This window comes from Terrapene carolina, unplaced genomic scaffold, assembly GCF_002925995.2.
Source record: "Terrapene carolina triunguis isolate 2854851 unplaced genomic scaffold, T_m_triunguis-2.0 Scaffold32297, whole genome shotgun sequence".
Lineage (NCBI taxonomy): Eukaryota > Metazoa > Chordata > Testudines > Emydidae > Terrapene > Terrapene triunguis.
The window spans coordinates 177-16,025 of NW_020696648.1; the positions used below are offsets into that span (position 1 = coordinate 177).

The following is a 15,849-nucleotide window of genomic DNA, read 5'->3' on the forward strand; positions in this document are numbered from 1 at the left end:
TTTAGAAAAAACATAATTGCAAGAAAAGCTTCAATTGAAAGCTGGATTTTAAAAGGTCAGAGACCTGCCATGAACCAGATGCCAAAAGTAACATAGCTTCTATTCCTGGCCTGCTAGGGGTATGTTGGATTAAACAAGGCATCTTGGATTCTACTTCTGGCTCCCGGAGGGGAATGGGACCTAGTGGTTAGAGTAGTGGGGCCAGAAGCCAGGTCTCCTGGGTCCTATCCTTGGCTCTGGGAGGGGAGGGGAGTCAAGTGGGTGGAAGCTGGAGCACAACTAGAATTTCTCTAAGGAAGGAGCCCAAGATTTCTCTTCACCTGGCGTGAACCAAGTTTTCTGCCACCCCTTAAGTTTCATTCTTGGATGTCTATCTGATTCCTGGAGACTCGTCCCTCTCCGGAGCGACGGGGAACCACACCGCCTCGCTACACTTACCTTGATTCAATAAATCCTTTAACGGTTTGCACCTCATCCCTTTGTATGTTTTGCTTTGGGGGACGGTAACAAACCTGTTGATAGCTGTGGGATCAGGGGGATGAATCTTCTCACCCTCTGCTAGGTACCACGTGGAGGCAGGGATAAAGCCAATGCAGCCACCTGTCAGCATGGTATGGTCTCTTCCACCATTGGGACAGAGGTATAAAACTTCCCCTCTGCCTTGGAGACCAGCCCGTCTGCTGACGGTTCCAACCTAGCTGGCTCTTCTTCTATCTCTTCCTGGTTTGCCTGACATCTTGCCCGACTGTCTGTGTCCTCGAATTGAGCTGATCTGCGATCACCGAGCTACGTGTCCACAGAAAGACGTTATTCTCTTTGGTACAACAGGACTGACCACTTGTAGCATTGCAGCAATCTAGTGTAGATGCGTCGTTTTAACTTTTGACGACACAGAAGTCGTGGGAAGTTGTTGGATGCAGTTTTTGCAAGCTGTGTCCTTCTCCTGGTTTCTTCCTCCCCTCTTCAGTCGGATGTTATTAGACTCCTTAAATAGGGGAAACTATTCATTTGTTTCACCATTTGACTGTCAAGATACAGGTGTTGCCTTCCATGTGCATTATGGCCTTTACGTATTACCATATTTTTTGTCTTCTCATCGTTAATCGTCTTTCCGTATTTCTTGCTGCCATCCCTCCCAAAAGTAAGCATGTTCTGAAGTTCCTCAAAGTGATATGAATTGGTTCCTTAGTGTGTCTTACGTTGTTGATGTCTACGCTATTGACCTGTATGCCCTGGTTGGTGTCTTCTAAACATTCCCTTCTTCTAACTTCTATGTATATGCTAAATAGTTGGAATTATACAATGCAACCATGGCATTTACCTCTGTAAAGCTGCAATACGCAGTTCATACTTCATTTGGATTGCTGCTTTCTGTCCCCAGAACGAGCTTGTTACTAATTACAGATCTTGGAAGTCAATCCTACATTCTTCAAGGATATGTATCATCTTGTCATGTTGGATGTTGCCAAATCGCTTTCAATAGTCTATTTACAAAGTTCTTCTTTCCCATGCTAACATAAGACCCTACCGGCAAAAACTGCCTCCTTCGTACTCACTCCTGGTCGAAACCCATCTGACTTCTGCTAATTCTTGTCTCAAGACGTGTCCATGTGCCAACAGTTTTCCACAGATCTGTGAGTGTACGGCTGGCTTCTTGGGTTTACAGTTCAATGTTCTTCACAGTTTCTAGCATTATCAACCCTCGGTGAGGAATAGAGATTGACCTCTTGGAGTCCTCCAGAAGTTCTCCTGGTGTGTATATCTGATTGAGAAGTTTGAGCAGGTAAGAATTTGCATCGTCCTTCAGGGTGTGATGAAGTGGGGGGTTTTCTTGTTTTCTGTGGAGTTTTCAAGGGTTTGCATGCGGAGGGGGTGGGACTCAGTTTCCCTGGGTGTTACTGGTTTAACGAGGTGAGGGGAGAGGGAGTTTGTTTTGCAGAGGACCGGAGAGAGGACTTAGGGACCCAGCCGATGGCCTGGAGGATGGATACCCCAGCGACCGGTGACCTGGCGACCTGGTGACCCAGAGGCCCAGCTGAGGAGACGCAGCCGGTTCTGGCCAGTGGGCGGACAATGGGCTGCAGAGTAAGGACCCAGTGACCTAACCAGCCGGTTCCAGCCAGAGGGAGAAGCAGGAGAGGAGGCCCCGGTTTACGACCCTGTTTACCTGGAGAGAAGACAATGAACAGAGGCGGAGACTGGGGCCGGGGATCTCAGAGGTCCAGCTGGGAAGCAGGGGGGCTCTGGGCTGGAGAGGGGGAGCAGGCAGAGCCCACCTGGATGCAGAGAGACTGGGATGTGCTGGGCTGAGGGAGGCCAGGCCGGAGGCCCTGAGAGTTTCCTGTGCTGTGTTCAACTCTCAATAAATCCTCCTGTTTCATGCTGGCTGAGAGTCACTCCGGTCTAGAGAACAGAGTGGCATCAACCCCTTCGGGGGTGGAGGCCCCGGGGGTCCAGAGCGAGTGGACTCCCTGAGGGGGCCCACGGCAGAGACAGACGTGCTAAGGCTCAGAGAGGTGCGGCTCCAGGAGGTGGAGGGGCCGGACCCCGAGAGAGAGTGGACCCCCGAGAAGGGCTGTCGCACTGAAAGGGGCACCCCCCACGGACCGCACGGGGCCACGAGTAGGCAAGATCTGTGAGTCCGTGACACAGGGATTGTAGCATTTCAACCGCAATATATTCCTCCCCAGCTTCTTGACCTTGCTTTATATTTTTTTAGCACTCTGCCTAGTTGCCGCATTGTAATAGCCGGTGATTTTTCTTCTCCGATTTCGATCTCTATATTTTCCAGTTTGTCAGGATCAAACGCTCCTTCACGTCGTCCATCCTTCTTTCCAGGACGCTGTTTGCTTTGTAGCGTACTCTGACTCATTAATTTTGATAGAGTTTGTTCCTCTTCTTAACTTTCTTTCCTTAACTTATTTGACTCACGGTCTTTCTATGGTTTCTTTTGTGGTTGTGTCTGACTTCATGTTCTTCGATTTCAAGGCCTCTTTGTTCTAGCCATTTTTCATTTGCCTCTTTGCATGCTTCTGGGATGTGTTTGTGTATCTTTCCATCTTCCTCACCCTCCCGATCTTTGCATTCTGTTCTTGCATTTATTATTGAAAAGTTTAAGATGAGTCATATTGTACAACCTTTTTTCATGTCATTTTTATTGCATTAGGCCTTTGATTAGAAACAATGTGTTTAGCTGGAGAAGATGCAGTTTTAGGAACCATCTGAAAAAGTCAGGAAAAGAGAGGAGGTTTGAGAGAGTTGTGTTTTGAAGATAGTAGCTCAAAAGTCAAGAAAACAGGTGCTGGTGGAGGTGTCAGATGGTGCCGGTATCTTGGCCCTGCCAGCAATTAGAAGGCTATGACTGCTCTTTTCACATTTTAGTTTTGTAACTGTAGAAAGCCCTGTGTAAATGAGGGGTTTTTACCCTGTAATCTAAAATTTTCTTCACAATTTACGAATACTGACCCTACAATAGACTTTTACTGCATTTGGCGAAGTGTTTGGTTGAAGGTTTCGGGGGTGGGGGGGGGCGTTGCACGCAAGTGAACGCTATTGTGAAAAGCTTGGGACCGTATATGAAAAGTTTTAGACAAATGCCAGAAAATTAATTCTTTGGAGCTATTTCAATGTCATGATGAATAAAACGGGTGTGGGCGGGGGGGGGGGGGGTGGGGGAATTGTTTTGCAGGTAGCTCTATAAAATATCACTACAAATGTATCGGGGTAGCCGTGTTAGTCTGTATCCACAAAAACAACAAGGAGTCTGGTGGCACCTTAAAGACTATCAGATTTATTTGGGCATAAGCTTTCGTGGGCTACAGCCCACTTCATCAGACGCATAGACTGGAACACACAGCAAGAAGATATTTATACCCTTTTCATGTTCTCTGTATGTATAAATATCTTCTTGCTGTATGTTCCAGTCTGTGCATCCGAAGAAGTGGAATGTAGCCCACGAAAGCTTATGCTTAAATAAATGTGTTAGTCTCTAAGGTGCCACAAGTATTCAGAAAAGACCGTCACATAAAGTTTTAAACTAGCCTTACATTTGTGAACGTTAAACCTGAAAAACAACAACCAGGGCCTGGGGATAAGAGCACTAATCTGGATTTCAGGGAAACCTTTGACAACGGTCTGAACTCTGGTTTGAGTTTGTTTGGTTGTTTTTTTTTCTTAGTGAAACAGCGCATATCTGTTCTTTAACAGTTGCCATGTTTTCTTGTTAGTAAGTGCTTTTCTTAGAGAAGTGACCCCCAACGTCACAAAGTAATATTCCCCTCCCCCACACTGCATTTTGCCAGTCTTTCGAATCACTCGTTTCACCAGGCTGTCGAATAGTAAATCACTAACAAAGGCCCGGGGAGGATCCCGTAGCTGATGGTATGATGCTGATTTTGAGGCACTTCTAGAAAATATCACTAAACACATAAAGGCAAAGAAGTGTTTTGGATAGGTGAGTGTTCTTCATCTCTGTTAGAAATGCCCAATCTTGCAGTTTCACCCCTCGTGTGTGCGCCCAGGCCTCTCGACAGCTTTGTAAGAGTGTTTTGTTCGCTGTGCCTGACACTCGGGGGGAAAAGTGTTTCGAAAAATGGGTAAAACCCCGGGGTGGAACCTGATGTTTCGTGAGTTTGGGGAGAGATTTTGTCTTGCCCAGGGTAAAACCTTGCCAACTCACAACGAACGGATACGAACACGTTTCACTACATAGAGTTTTCAAAACATTGTCAAAGTTTCCCCTGAAATCCAGAACAAATCTCTTACCCTCATGCCCTCTTCTTTTCAGGTTACCTTGAAAGAAGTGTGTGTGTGTGTGTGTGTGTGTGTGTGTGTGTGTGTGTGTGTGTGTGTGTGTGTGTGTGTGTGTGCGCCATTATCCCCACACCACTGAACAAAGCGTAGAGGCAGGGCTGGTTAAACCTTTTGTGGGCCCGCTGCCAAACATATTTGTGGGCCCCCATGGGACACTACAGCAGGAGCGCCGGGACCTCCCACCGCACTTTCCCTGTGTGACAGGATCCCCCCGGAGTGCAGCCTGGGACTGTGGGATCACTGTGCCCCCCTAACTCTCCCCAGCCTGGGCTGTCTCTCACAATGCCTTGCTAGTGACCAGCAGCAAACCCCTCCTGGCACTGTTATCACTCAGCACAACCACATGTGGAGCCCCACACCCAGCTAGATTGCATGAATGCTCCCAGAGCCGCTCATGAATCACACAGAGAAAGGCACCCGCCGAATCCCCCCAGCTCCCAGCACTGTGCCTCAGGAATGTACCATCATGCACTGCTCGAGATGAGCAGTGCAAATTTATTAATTGGTTCACCACTTCATCAATGGAAAGTGGACATACACCAGCCTTTGGAAACCTGAGCAGATTTACCACATGCTTCATACAAACTCATTGGTAAAGATAAACAGTAAAAGAAGTGTTTTGATTACAAAAGACATATTTTAAGTGATTATAAGTGATAGGCAAAAAGTCAGAGTTAGTTACCAAAAGAAATAAAATATTAGCCGCAGTCTAAACTCTCAACCCCATTAGACTGGGCAACATCTAGATTAAGCAGCTTTTCTCACCCCACTGGATATCGTAGTCCTTAATATACAGATTTGTCCCTTAAATCTGGGCCAATCTCCTGTTGGAGTCTTCAGTCTTCTTCTCAGTGTCTTTGTTGATTGCAGCAGAAGTGGGGGCAGGAGAAAGGCCCAGCATGTGGCCACTGTGTCTGTTTTATAACCTCAGTCCCATGTGCTTGGAGAACACAAGTCCAGGCATGTCTGGGGGGCATTGCTCAGTCCCCAGGCAAGGTTGAGCAGTTCCCCTGGTGTGGCCTCATGCCGGTGAGTCATTGCATTGTAGCTCCCTTGCTGGACAATGGCTGGTGATGGGTTGTTTGACACCCTGCCCGGGCGTTGGTTACTTTCCTTGCTGTTGCCTCAGGGGAGCTAATATCTGGGTGATTCCCCAACTTACGGCATGTTTTAGTGACAACCATACAACACAATTCTCATAACTTCATCTGCATTAATGATACCCATCTATGGATAGACAAATGATATTCAAGAGATCATAACTTTTCCGCGGATACCTTACAAGGCATGCTTTATATATAATATCACAATTATATAAAAATGAGGAATATGGGGGCTCCATGATGCTCCCCCAAGGTATAGGAGTCACACCCTGTCCCACCAGATTTACCTGCTGTGTGTGGGGGGGCTCTGTTCTTCTCCCACTGTGCCTCCCCCTCCGGCACATTTCCGGGTCACTCAGCCGCTTTCCTTGGAAAACGAGGCCGGGCCTGGTTGGGGGGCAGGAGGGAGCCACTCCTCATGGCGGCACAGAGCCAGGACCCTGAGTGCCAGGCGTGAGAGCCGGTTGGTCCTGCCCCTCCTGCTGCCCCCCCCCCGGGCCCGGCTGCCAGGGACAGGGGCCGAGCGAGCCAGGAGGTGGGCGCAGCAGGAGGACAGAGCCCCTGTCACTCTCTCCTGGCGGGCCAAGCAGAAATCTGGTGGGGGGGGGAACATGACCTCGCCTGTCCTCCCCACGTCTCCTATGCACCTGGCAACCAGAATGGGCCATCCTGAGTACGGGCTCGGCACCACGGCACCTTTTGGCACCATTGTAAACCCGGTACTGCCTACAGGAGCCCGGGGAGCCCTGAAGAATCACCGAGCCACCATGTGGACTAATGGAAAGCCCATTGGACTGGGACCAATCCTGGCTCTGCCATTGGCCGGGTGAGCTACCGTGGGCCAGTCACATCGCGGCTCCATGCCTCAGTTTCCCAGCTGTAAAATGACGACGGTGATGTAAAGTTCTGTGCGATCAACTGAGGCAAAGCGCTGTATGAAGCGGGGTCTTTTGATCATTACCGAGCCATAGTAGCATATCAGCAGTGAACCCGTTGAGAACGACAGCTGCCTAGACCACCAGCTCCACCCAACCAGCATTTCTCTGGCTGTTTAAAAAACTAGGAAATTAAATGGCAAAAACTTGGGTATTTTGTTTATTTATATATTTTTTTCAAATACAACAAATCAACCAAAATACCAGATTCATCAGAATGCACAAAGTAAATAGGATAAAGGGAGGGGAAGCGACATAGAATCATAGAATGATAGAAGGGACCTCACGAGGTCATCTAGTCCAGTCCCCTGCACTCACGGCAGGACTAAGTATTATCTAGACCATCCCTGACAGGTGTTTGTCCAACCTGCTGTTAAAAATCCCCAATGATGGAGATTCCACCACCTCCCTAGGGAATTTATTCCAGTGCTTAACCACCGAGACAGTTAGGAACTTTTTTCCTAATGTCCAACCTAAACCTCCCTTGCTGCAATTTAAGCCCAATGCTTCTTGTCCTGTCCTCAGAGGTTAAGAAGAACAATTTTTCTACTTCCTCCTTGTAACAACCTTTTATGTACTTGAAAACTGTGATCATGTCCCCTCTCAGTCTTCTCTTCTCCAGACTAAACAAACCCAATTTTTTCAATCTTCCCTCATAGGTCATGTTTTCTAGACCTTTAATCATTTTTGTTGTTCTTCTCTGGACTTTCTCCAATTTGTCCACATCTTTCCTGAAAGGTGGCACCCACAACTGGACACAGTACTCCAGTTGTGGCCTAATCAGCGCGAAGTAGAGCAGAAGAATTACTTCTCGTGTCTTGTTTACAGTACTGCTAATATATCCCAGAATGATGTTTCCTTTTTTTGCAACAATATTTCACTGTTGACTCATATTTAGATTGTGATCCACTATGACTCCCAGATCCCTTTCTGCAGTACTCCTTCCTAGGCAGTCATTGCCCATTCTGTATGTGTGCAACTGATTGTTCCTTCCTAAGTGGAGTACTTTGCATTTGTCCTTATTGAATTTCATCCTATTTATTTCACGCCATTTCTCCAGTTTGTCCAGACATATCTATCTTCAGGGTCTATGTTAATCATAGACCTCTAAGAAGTCAGCCCAAATTGCTTTGAATTTATCGGCCTTTCCTTCTCTCATTAGCTGTGAGGGCAACCGTCCTACCGAGCTGGGCAGGCACCAATATTTGGTGGAGAGCAACTTTCCATTTTTGCAAGATTCATATTTTAGTGACCAAACCTGCACATTGGAAGCACGCTGCCTTGTTACCAAGTCATCCTCAAACAACACTCAGCAAAAACGCCTCTGGCCCTACTCCAAAAACTCCAGGTCAGTTTCACACCCACGTACATCTTAGCTTGCGATTCACTCCTCGTTGGGCTGGGAGCTCATCCCCTGCCATGCTCTGCCCTGTCCCGGGTTCCCTGCTAAGGGTGGGGCAGAGAGCTGATCTCCCGGGTCACGGCCGAAGGCAGTCAAGAACATGCACTGGAGCCAGGGAGAGTGACGGCTCCGGCGTGTGTGCAGGGGGCTTTGTAATTCCACCCGGTCCAACATTAACCGCGGCTGAACTTTGACTAGCCGCTCCGGTGGGAAAGGGGGAACTGCCTCAGCAAAGCCCCTGATCTCGCTGCTCTGCAGCAGCGTTGGCTGGAGGGCACCCGGGTTCATTTGGAGACGCCGGCGTTGGTGTTCTCGGAGCCGCTGGCGTCTGTCCAGCCTTGTTCCCAGGAAAGGTGTTTCCCCGCCCCACCCTCGCCGTCTGTCAGCAGTTGTTACCTGGTGCCCCAGGCCCTGGATTTTGCAGATAAGGAAGTAGAGGTGAGGGCTTGTTGCTGAGCGGCGCCTGGGCGAGGTCGGTGGGCACCGTGCTGCTCCACAGGGGTCCCCCGTCACAGCCATTGGCCCGCACTCCCCTCCCCGCACCAGGGAGAGAACCCAGCAGCCCCGATTGAAGTGTAGACCCAGCCCCCCACCCACTGCACTTTCAAACCACTGACTCTGGGGAAATGGAAGTGGGAGCCGGCTCACACCCTGGGCTGGGCCTCACTGTGGGTGGATGCAGCAGCCGGGCTGTGGGCACCATGCTGCGGGGAAGGGGAGGGGTGACAGCTATCAGACCCCCAGATCTTTCTGTACGGAACCCAGGAGTCCTGACTCCCAGACACCTCCCCCCCACTCCAACTCACTCCACCCCCACTTTTTTCCCCAGAGCTGGGGATAGAACCCAGGCATCCTGGCTCCCAGCTATTCCTGCTCTAACCCCTAGACCCCACTCTCCCCCCCAGAGCTGGGGATAGAACCCAGGAGTCCTGGCTCCCAGTCCCCGCTGGAGGCTGAACTGGGCTGTGTAACCCCCATCCTGTGGTACCTGCTTTCCCCACTGGGGTCTTTCTGAGCCTAATCTTAGGGCACGGAATGTTTGAGGCGAGACTAAAAAGATTAGGGCTGTTCAGCTTGGCAAAGAGACAACTTAGGGGGGATGCGACAAAGGGCTAAAAAATCATGCCATGGCATGGAGAAAGTGACTTGAGAACTGCTATTTCCCCTGTCCCACAACACCAGAACCAGGGGTCGCCCCATGAAATAAACAGGCAGAAGGTTTAATATGAACAAGAGGTCACACTTTTCCCCACAACGTACAATTAACCTGTGGAACTCATTGCCAGGGGATTTGGAGATGGGGCAAAGGTATAAGTGGGTTGAAAAGAGAATTAGATGAGTTCCTGGAGGATCGGTCCGTCAATGGCTATTAGCCAAGATGGGCATGGACACAACCCCATGCTCAGAGTATCCGTAATCCTCTGACTGCCAGAAGCCGGGAGGGGAAGTCAGGGGTGGCTCTGTCCTAAATTGCCATGTGCTGGGCACTGTCCCTGAAGCTTTGGTAGTGGCCAATGTCAGACACAGGACACTGGACTAGCTGCACCATTCACCTGACCTGGTGCGGCCACGCTTCTGTTCTTAACGGGCTTCTTGACGGCACCAGAATTAAATTTTTCTCCATTGAAATAAATAAATAAATTCCAAAGAATTTGGTCACTAGTTTGTTTCATTCAGTGCAGCAGTATCAAGGGGCTTGACTCCATCCGGGGAACCGAGAATCCATGGGTGGGACAGCGGCTGACGCAGACTGCAGGGGCGTCTTTCAGTGCGGCGGCGCGGTTGCACCGGGTGGGGAATCAGGAAAGAAGATTCAGCAGCAGAGGCCCGCCTGGCCCTGGTGCCACCTCCACCGCGCGGAGGCCGCTGTGCATTTGGCCGTGGTTAGATCGGCACTGATGCCTGCGAAGGTCCCCGAACCCAATCTTATCTGGTCGCAGATGGACTCGGAAGCACAGCCCTTCATGACCATCTGCACTGGATTTCCACCTGAGGGGGGAGGGGACAGGAAGTTGTCAGGGGAGCAGCTCCACTCCTTGAGCTGGACTAGGAGACAATGGTCCCCCCAGTCCTCAGGGCCCCTTCAGACTCCCCCACAGCCTCTATCTTGCCATCTGCCCACACACACACACAGCCTGTCTGGCCCTGGATGGCCTCCCCCTTCTCCTCTGCACTGACGCAGGCTCGCTGTGTGTCCTTGAACAAGTCACTGGGAGCCCCGATCTGGAGCCTATCAACGAAACCCGTGTTGGAGCTAGCCAGTATTAGCTGCACCACTCATCTAGCAAAGCAGCAGCTCAGTGCTGGTGGCAGCGCTGGGATCTCTAATAAGGGTGGCTTCATAGTGATTTAAGGCATCATGATGGGACTCTGCAAAACTAGATTCAATTCCCAGCCCTGACACAGCCTTCCTGCGTGACCTTGGGCAAGTCACGGCCCTGGTCTGTTCCTCAGTTTCCCCCAACTTTAAAATGCGGAGAACAATCCTTATTTTGCCTGTTCCGATTGCAGCCTCTTTGGGGGGGCAGGAACTGTATCCTGCTGGGAGTCCTTCAGCATCTGACAGAAAAGGGGACCCCCATGTGGGTCGGGGATCTGTGAAGCCCCTGGCACGACAGGGGCTCTCTAGACTAAGTCAGTCCTACCACGAAGAGCTTAGAGCCTAAACTATACACAGGTAATGGACGGGAGGCGAACCAGACACAAAGGGAGGGAAAGACACTGGCCCAAGATCACACCGGAGGCCAGCATTGGGAATAGGACCCAGGTGTCCTGATCTGCAGCCGATACCTTTCCCTAGCGGCCCCCACCCAGCATCTCGCTTCTGCCCGACGGGGGATAAAACAACAAAGGAAAAATAATCCCAGAAGAAATGAACTGAGGTTACCAGTTGTTAGGGTCTCGACAATGTTGACACATTGGGTCTCGTCTCCAGTGCACTGTATGGTCTTCTCACTGCACTGATCAGCAAACACAGCGACACAGGCTGGGCAGTGCCGGCCGTTGGGTTTGGTGTCAGCCGGGGGCACTGGGAAGAAGCGGAGCAAACGCAGTCAGCTCGGGGGACGAGCCCCAGGACGGGTCGGGGCAGGGAGAGCAGCTGGGGGCGGCACAGCTCAGCCCTGGGTGCCCCCTGCAGGGGGAGCTGTAGCTCTGGGAACGCCGGGGGCAGCAGGGGCCGGGGAGAGGTTTGCAGCAGGGAGCCCTGGACCTTGCCCTGGGTGGGGTCAGCTGGGTTCACACCTGGTGAGCTCCACCCACTAAACTCCACCCACCCAGGGGCTGAGTGTTATTCCATGGGGCGCCCCCCGCAGGGCAGGAGGACCAGTCTCAGGAAGTTAACGTGGGGCAGGAGGTGCAGGGGATGGGGGAGGACAGGTGGAGCTGGGGAGAGGTACCTGTAATGGTGCTTGTTCTGCAGGTATCTCCCAAGCAGCAGGCAAAGCTTGTCTGTGTTCTCATTCCCTGCCCAAAATTCACAGAGATGGGGCCGGCTTTACATTGACTCGATGGCATACAGCCCTTGAGAATGCTCTGGGTCTTAATTCCCGCTGCACAGGGGGAAAAAACGGAGATTTATTCCCCTTCCACTTCCACCCCATTGATGCCCTCTTCACAACGATGGCCCTGTGCCATTAGCCTTCCTCTACCCATGGGGAAACTGAGGCATGAAGAGGGGAAAGTGAGTCAGCCGCGGTCCCACAGGGCTAGATAAAGCGATTTCAGCACCTAAATCCAGCATTTACAACCTCCAGTTCAGAGGCGACACATGGGATGGGGGGGCGGTAGGCCTGGGTTTGCTGGCCCCGCTCGGTCACATGGTGCGGCCGGGTCCACTCCCTGCACAGCAGCTGCTGGAGCCAGTGAGCCAGGAGCTGCTGCCGCGGGGAGGAGCAGCAGCAAACAGCTGAGAGCTGAAGGCGGGGGCTGCAGAGGGGAAGGCGGGGGCGTTTGGAGGGGCCGTGACTCAAGCTATAGTGAGGACGAAAATTTAAATTGCGTCTCCCCCACACAATCAGCAGGCACCAATTGTCTGTGCTCCAGCTCCCCACTCAGCTGCCGCGTAACCCTGGGGGCCCCGAATCTCCTGCCCATAAAGTCCTTTCATTGCCAAAGTTTCCAACAGGGGATACGTGCCGGGCCGCCGAAATCCCGATGCCGTGTGTCCCGCTCACCCCTTAGCCGCAGTGGGATTCCCAGACTAGGCGTTCCCCTGCCGATATCACCTGCGGGACCTGATCCAGGAGATGCCCTTGGAGCACGCCCACCGGATCAGGCCCTGCACAAAGCCCAGTCAGGGGAGGAGTTGTGGGTGGGGAGTGGCCCCCCGTGAACCCAGGAGCTTAGTGGGTCGGACGTTCCCCATGGACATGGGGGTAATCAGGGTCCAGGGAATGTTTAACTATTTCATACTACGTGGGGCAGCTTCAACGGGGGAGACAGAGAGACCCACCCGGACCCAGGGGGCCAGACACGACCATAGGAGGAGAGAGACCTGGGTTGAAGTCGCCAGCCCGATTCGGGCCGAGTGGGGATTTGAACTTGGCTCCCCCAGCTGAGCGCCCAGCCACTGGGGTCTCCTGGCAGCCCCTCCTCCACAGCCGTCATTCACAAGGGAGGGCTGACCCGGTCCAGATGCCGGACTCCCGGCGAGGGATTCCCAGACATGGGTCCCAAGCAGAGCTGGGCACCTCTGTGCAGCCGGGACTGAGGGGCCAAACAGGCCTTATGCCACACCCCTCTCCTCGGCATTTCCTATTGGCTGGCTTAGGCGGCTGTCATAAGAACATAAGAATGGCCGTACCGGGTCAAACCAAAGGTCCATCTAGCCCAGTATCTGTCTACCGACAGTGGCCAATGCCAGGTGCCCCAGAGGGAGTGAACCTAACAGGTAATGATCAAGTGATCTCTCTCCTGCCATCCATCTCCACCCTCTGACAAACAGAGGCTAGGGACACCATTCCTTACCCATCCTGGCTAATAGCCATTAATGGACTTAACCTCCATGAATTTATCCAGTTCTCTTTTAAACGCTGTTATAGTCCTAGCCTTCACAACCTCCTCAGGCAAGGAGTTCCACAAGTTGACTGTGCGCTGTGTGAAGAAGAACTTCCTTTTATTTGTTTTAAACCTGCTGCCTATTAATTTCATTTGGTGACCCCTAGTTCTTGTATTATGGGAATAATTAAATAACTTTTCCTTATCCACTTTCTCCACATCACTCATGATCATATCCCCCCTTAGTCTCCTCTTTTCCAAGCTGAAGAGTCCTAGCCTCTTTAATCTCTCCTCATATGGGACCCGTTCCAAACCCCTAATCATTTTAGTTCCCCTTCTCTGAACCTTTTCTAGTGCCAGTATATCTTTTTTGAGATGAGGAGACCACATCTGTACGCAGTATTCGAGATGTGGGCGCACCATGGATTTATATAAGGGCAATAATATATTCTCAGTCTTATTCTCTATCACCTTTTTAATGATTCCTAACATCCTGTTTGCTTTTTTGACCGCCTCTGCACACTGCGTGGACGTCTTCAGAGAACTATCCACGATGACTCCAAGATCTTTTTCCTGACTTGTATCTGTCCACTTGGCGCGCTGGCTTTTGTGGTTCCCATCCTCAGCAGGCCCCTGGCCCATGGGCTGGCTAGTCGCCTGGGAGCTTGGCATTGCAACTGAGCTCGTCCCCAGGGTCTGGCATAAACCCCAGGTGTCCTGGCTCCTTAACCGGTGCTCACAGCAATGCACTCCACTCCCTTCCCGGAGCTGGGCCCAGGAGAGGACCCAGGCGTCCTAGGTCCCCAGTCTGTTCCCTGACCCACGTTGCTTAGGGTCCATCTCATGCGGTTCTTAATTTGTACCAGGCCTTGCCAAGGCTGAGCTGTGTCAGTTGTGAAAGTAAAAAAAATGCTTCAGCCCCAGCACCTCTTTCATGAGAGATTAACCCCGATCTCACCTACCCAGTGTGGATTCGGTCAGCGCGACGCCACAGGAGTCTTCCCTAGCTGCGCAGGTCTGTAGGTCGCCTCTGCAGCTCTCTCCTAGGCCAAAGCAAACCTCACACTGCAGACAGGCCCCTGGGGACGGAGAGAGAACATGAGCCACCTGGATTTCTCCCTCCCTGGCCTTCCCCTGGGCTCGGCGGGGAAGCGCCGGGTACAGCGCCCTGGGGTCCCTCATCAGCATCGTCAATGGTCCCAGCTGTCTACAGACATTTCACGCTGCTCTGTGGCTGCGTCTCCCTGGATTTTGCTGCGGATTTTAGTTCCCCAGTGGGTTTTCCCACCTCACAAACACCAGAGAGATCCCCAGCGGGTGTGAGCGGGTGTCGCTCTCCAGTGCGGTGCAGCAAGGACCGAGTCGCACCTGCCATCGACTCCAGTGTAGCTGGGGCCCCTTGACACCGGCTGGGCCCTGGCCCCCCTGACTCCAGTCCAGCTGCGCCCCCCTGACACCGGCTGGGGATCACATATAAATGCCCTTCAAATAGCCTTGGGCTCCTGCTACTGAAATTCAGACCCGCTGCCTGTCACACAACAGACAATCCCCGGTCGAAATGCCCTTGGCCTCTGGCCAGCTCTGAAACGTGCCCAGTCACGACACGATTCTAGGGATTTAAAGAATAAATATTTCCTCCCATTTCCACAATTGTTTCACTCGCTGTCACAGGGACTTTGTGACTCCCAGCCCTCTCCTCCGGACATTGTCACTCTGACGCCCCCAGCTCAGCCCCCGTTATTCTGCGGCTGCTTTTCGGTTACGTGCGTTAACAGTTTTACTCGACAGGCAGCTCTGAGCTGTTGGTACGTTGGAGAAGTTAGGAAATCAGCCCCTGTAGGAACAGACCCAACTCACCCATAACCAGGAGAGCAGCGAGGATGCAGACGGCAATAGAAGCCTCCATGGTGATGGGGAAGCAGTAGATCGGCGCTGGGGTCTCTGATGCAGTCAAATCTCTGGCCAGGGGATTTATCACAGACAGGCTGAAATAAGATCAGAAGAGAGATTGGACATGCATGAGCCAGTCAACAGGGTGGGGGTATCCTCAGTTTTGAGGTAGCCAAAACCCTGACCCCTTCGTGGCTGGTGTGTTTGTGTCATCCACCCGGAGAAGTCAGAGACAAACCAGAAATGCTCCTGCTGGAAGGTTGCGGCATAAGGTGTCTGTTTCTGGGGATCCAGAACGATCACACACAAGAACCACAAACAAGGGAGAGACAAAACAGGCTGCTCACTATGTCAACAAGAGACAACTCAGCCCACCTTGTTCTAGGCTGCTTCATTACAAACTGCCTCTGGTCCCACGCTTCCCTGCAGAGCTCCTTAGACTGCCAGCAGGACCAGGAAACCCCACAAACTCCCCCGCCCCCACTTTTAGAGTGATAGTTTGCCATTGCAATCCCGTCCTTGAGACACAATGTCCAGCTCCCTGTAAAGCGGCTCTCAGCCACACACTACTTTCAACAGAGTAGGGATCCCAGGGCCCAGGCCAGGGCAACCCCTTATCCCTTGTCCAGAGCCAAATTCCTTCTGTGTCCCGCTCCCCAGAGATCAGGGTCTGTGGCCCTGCACCATCACCCCAGATTCCCCAGGGGGA

General features: G+C 51.9%; 1 pseudogene; it reads right to left on the reverse strand.

Annotated features, from left to right (window-relative positions):
* Positions 1-10,065: 10,065 nt before the first annotated feature.
* On the reverse strand, positions 10,066-15,197 carry LOC112103306 (annotated as a pseudogene).
* Between the last annotated feature and the right edge of the window lie 652 nt (positions 15,198-15,849).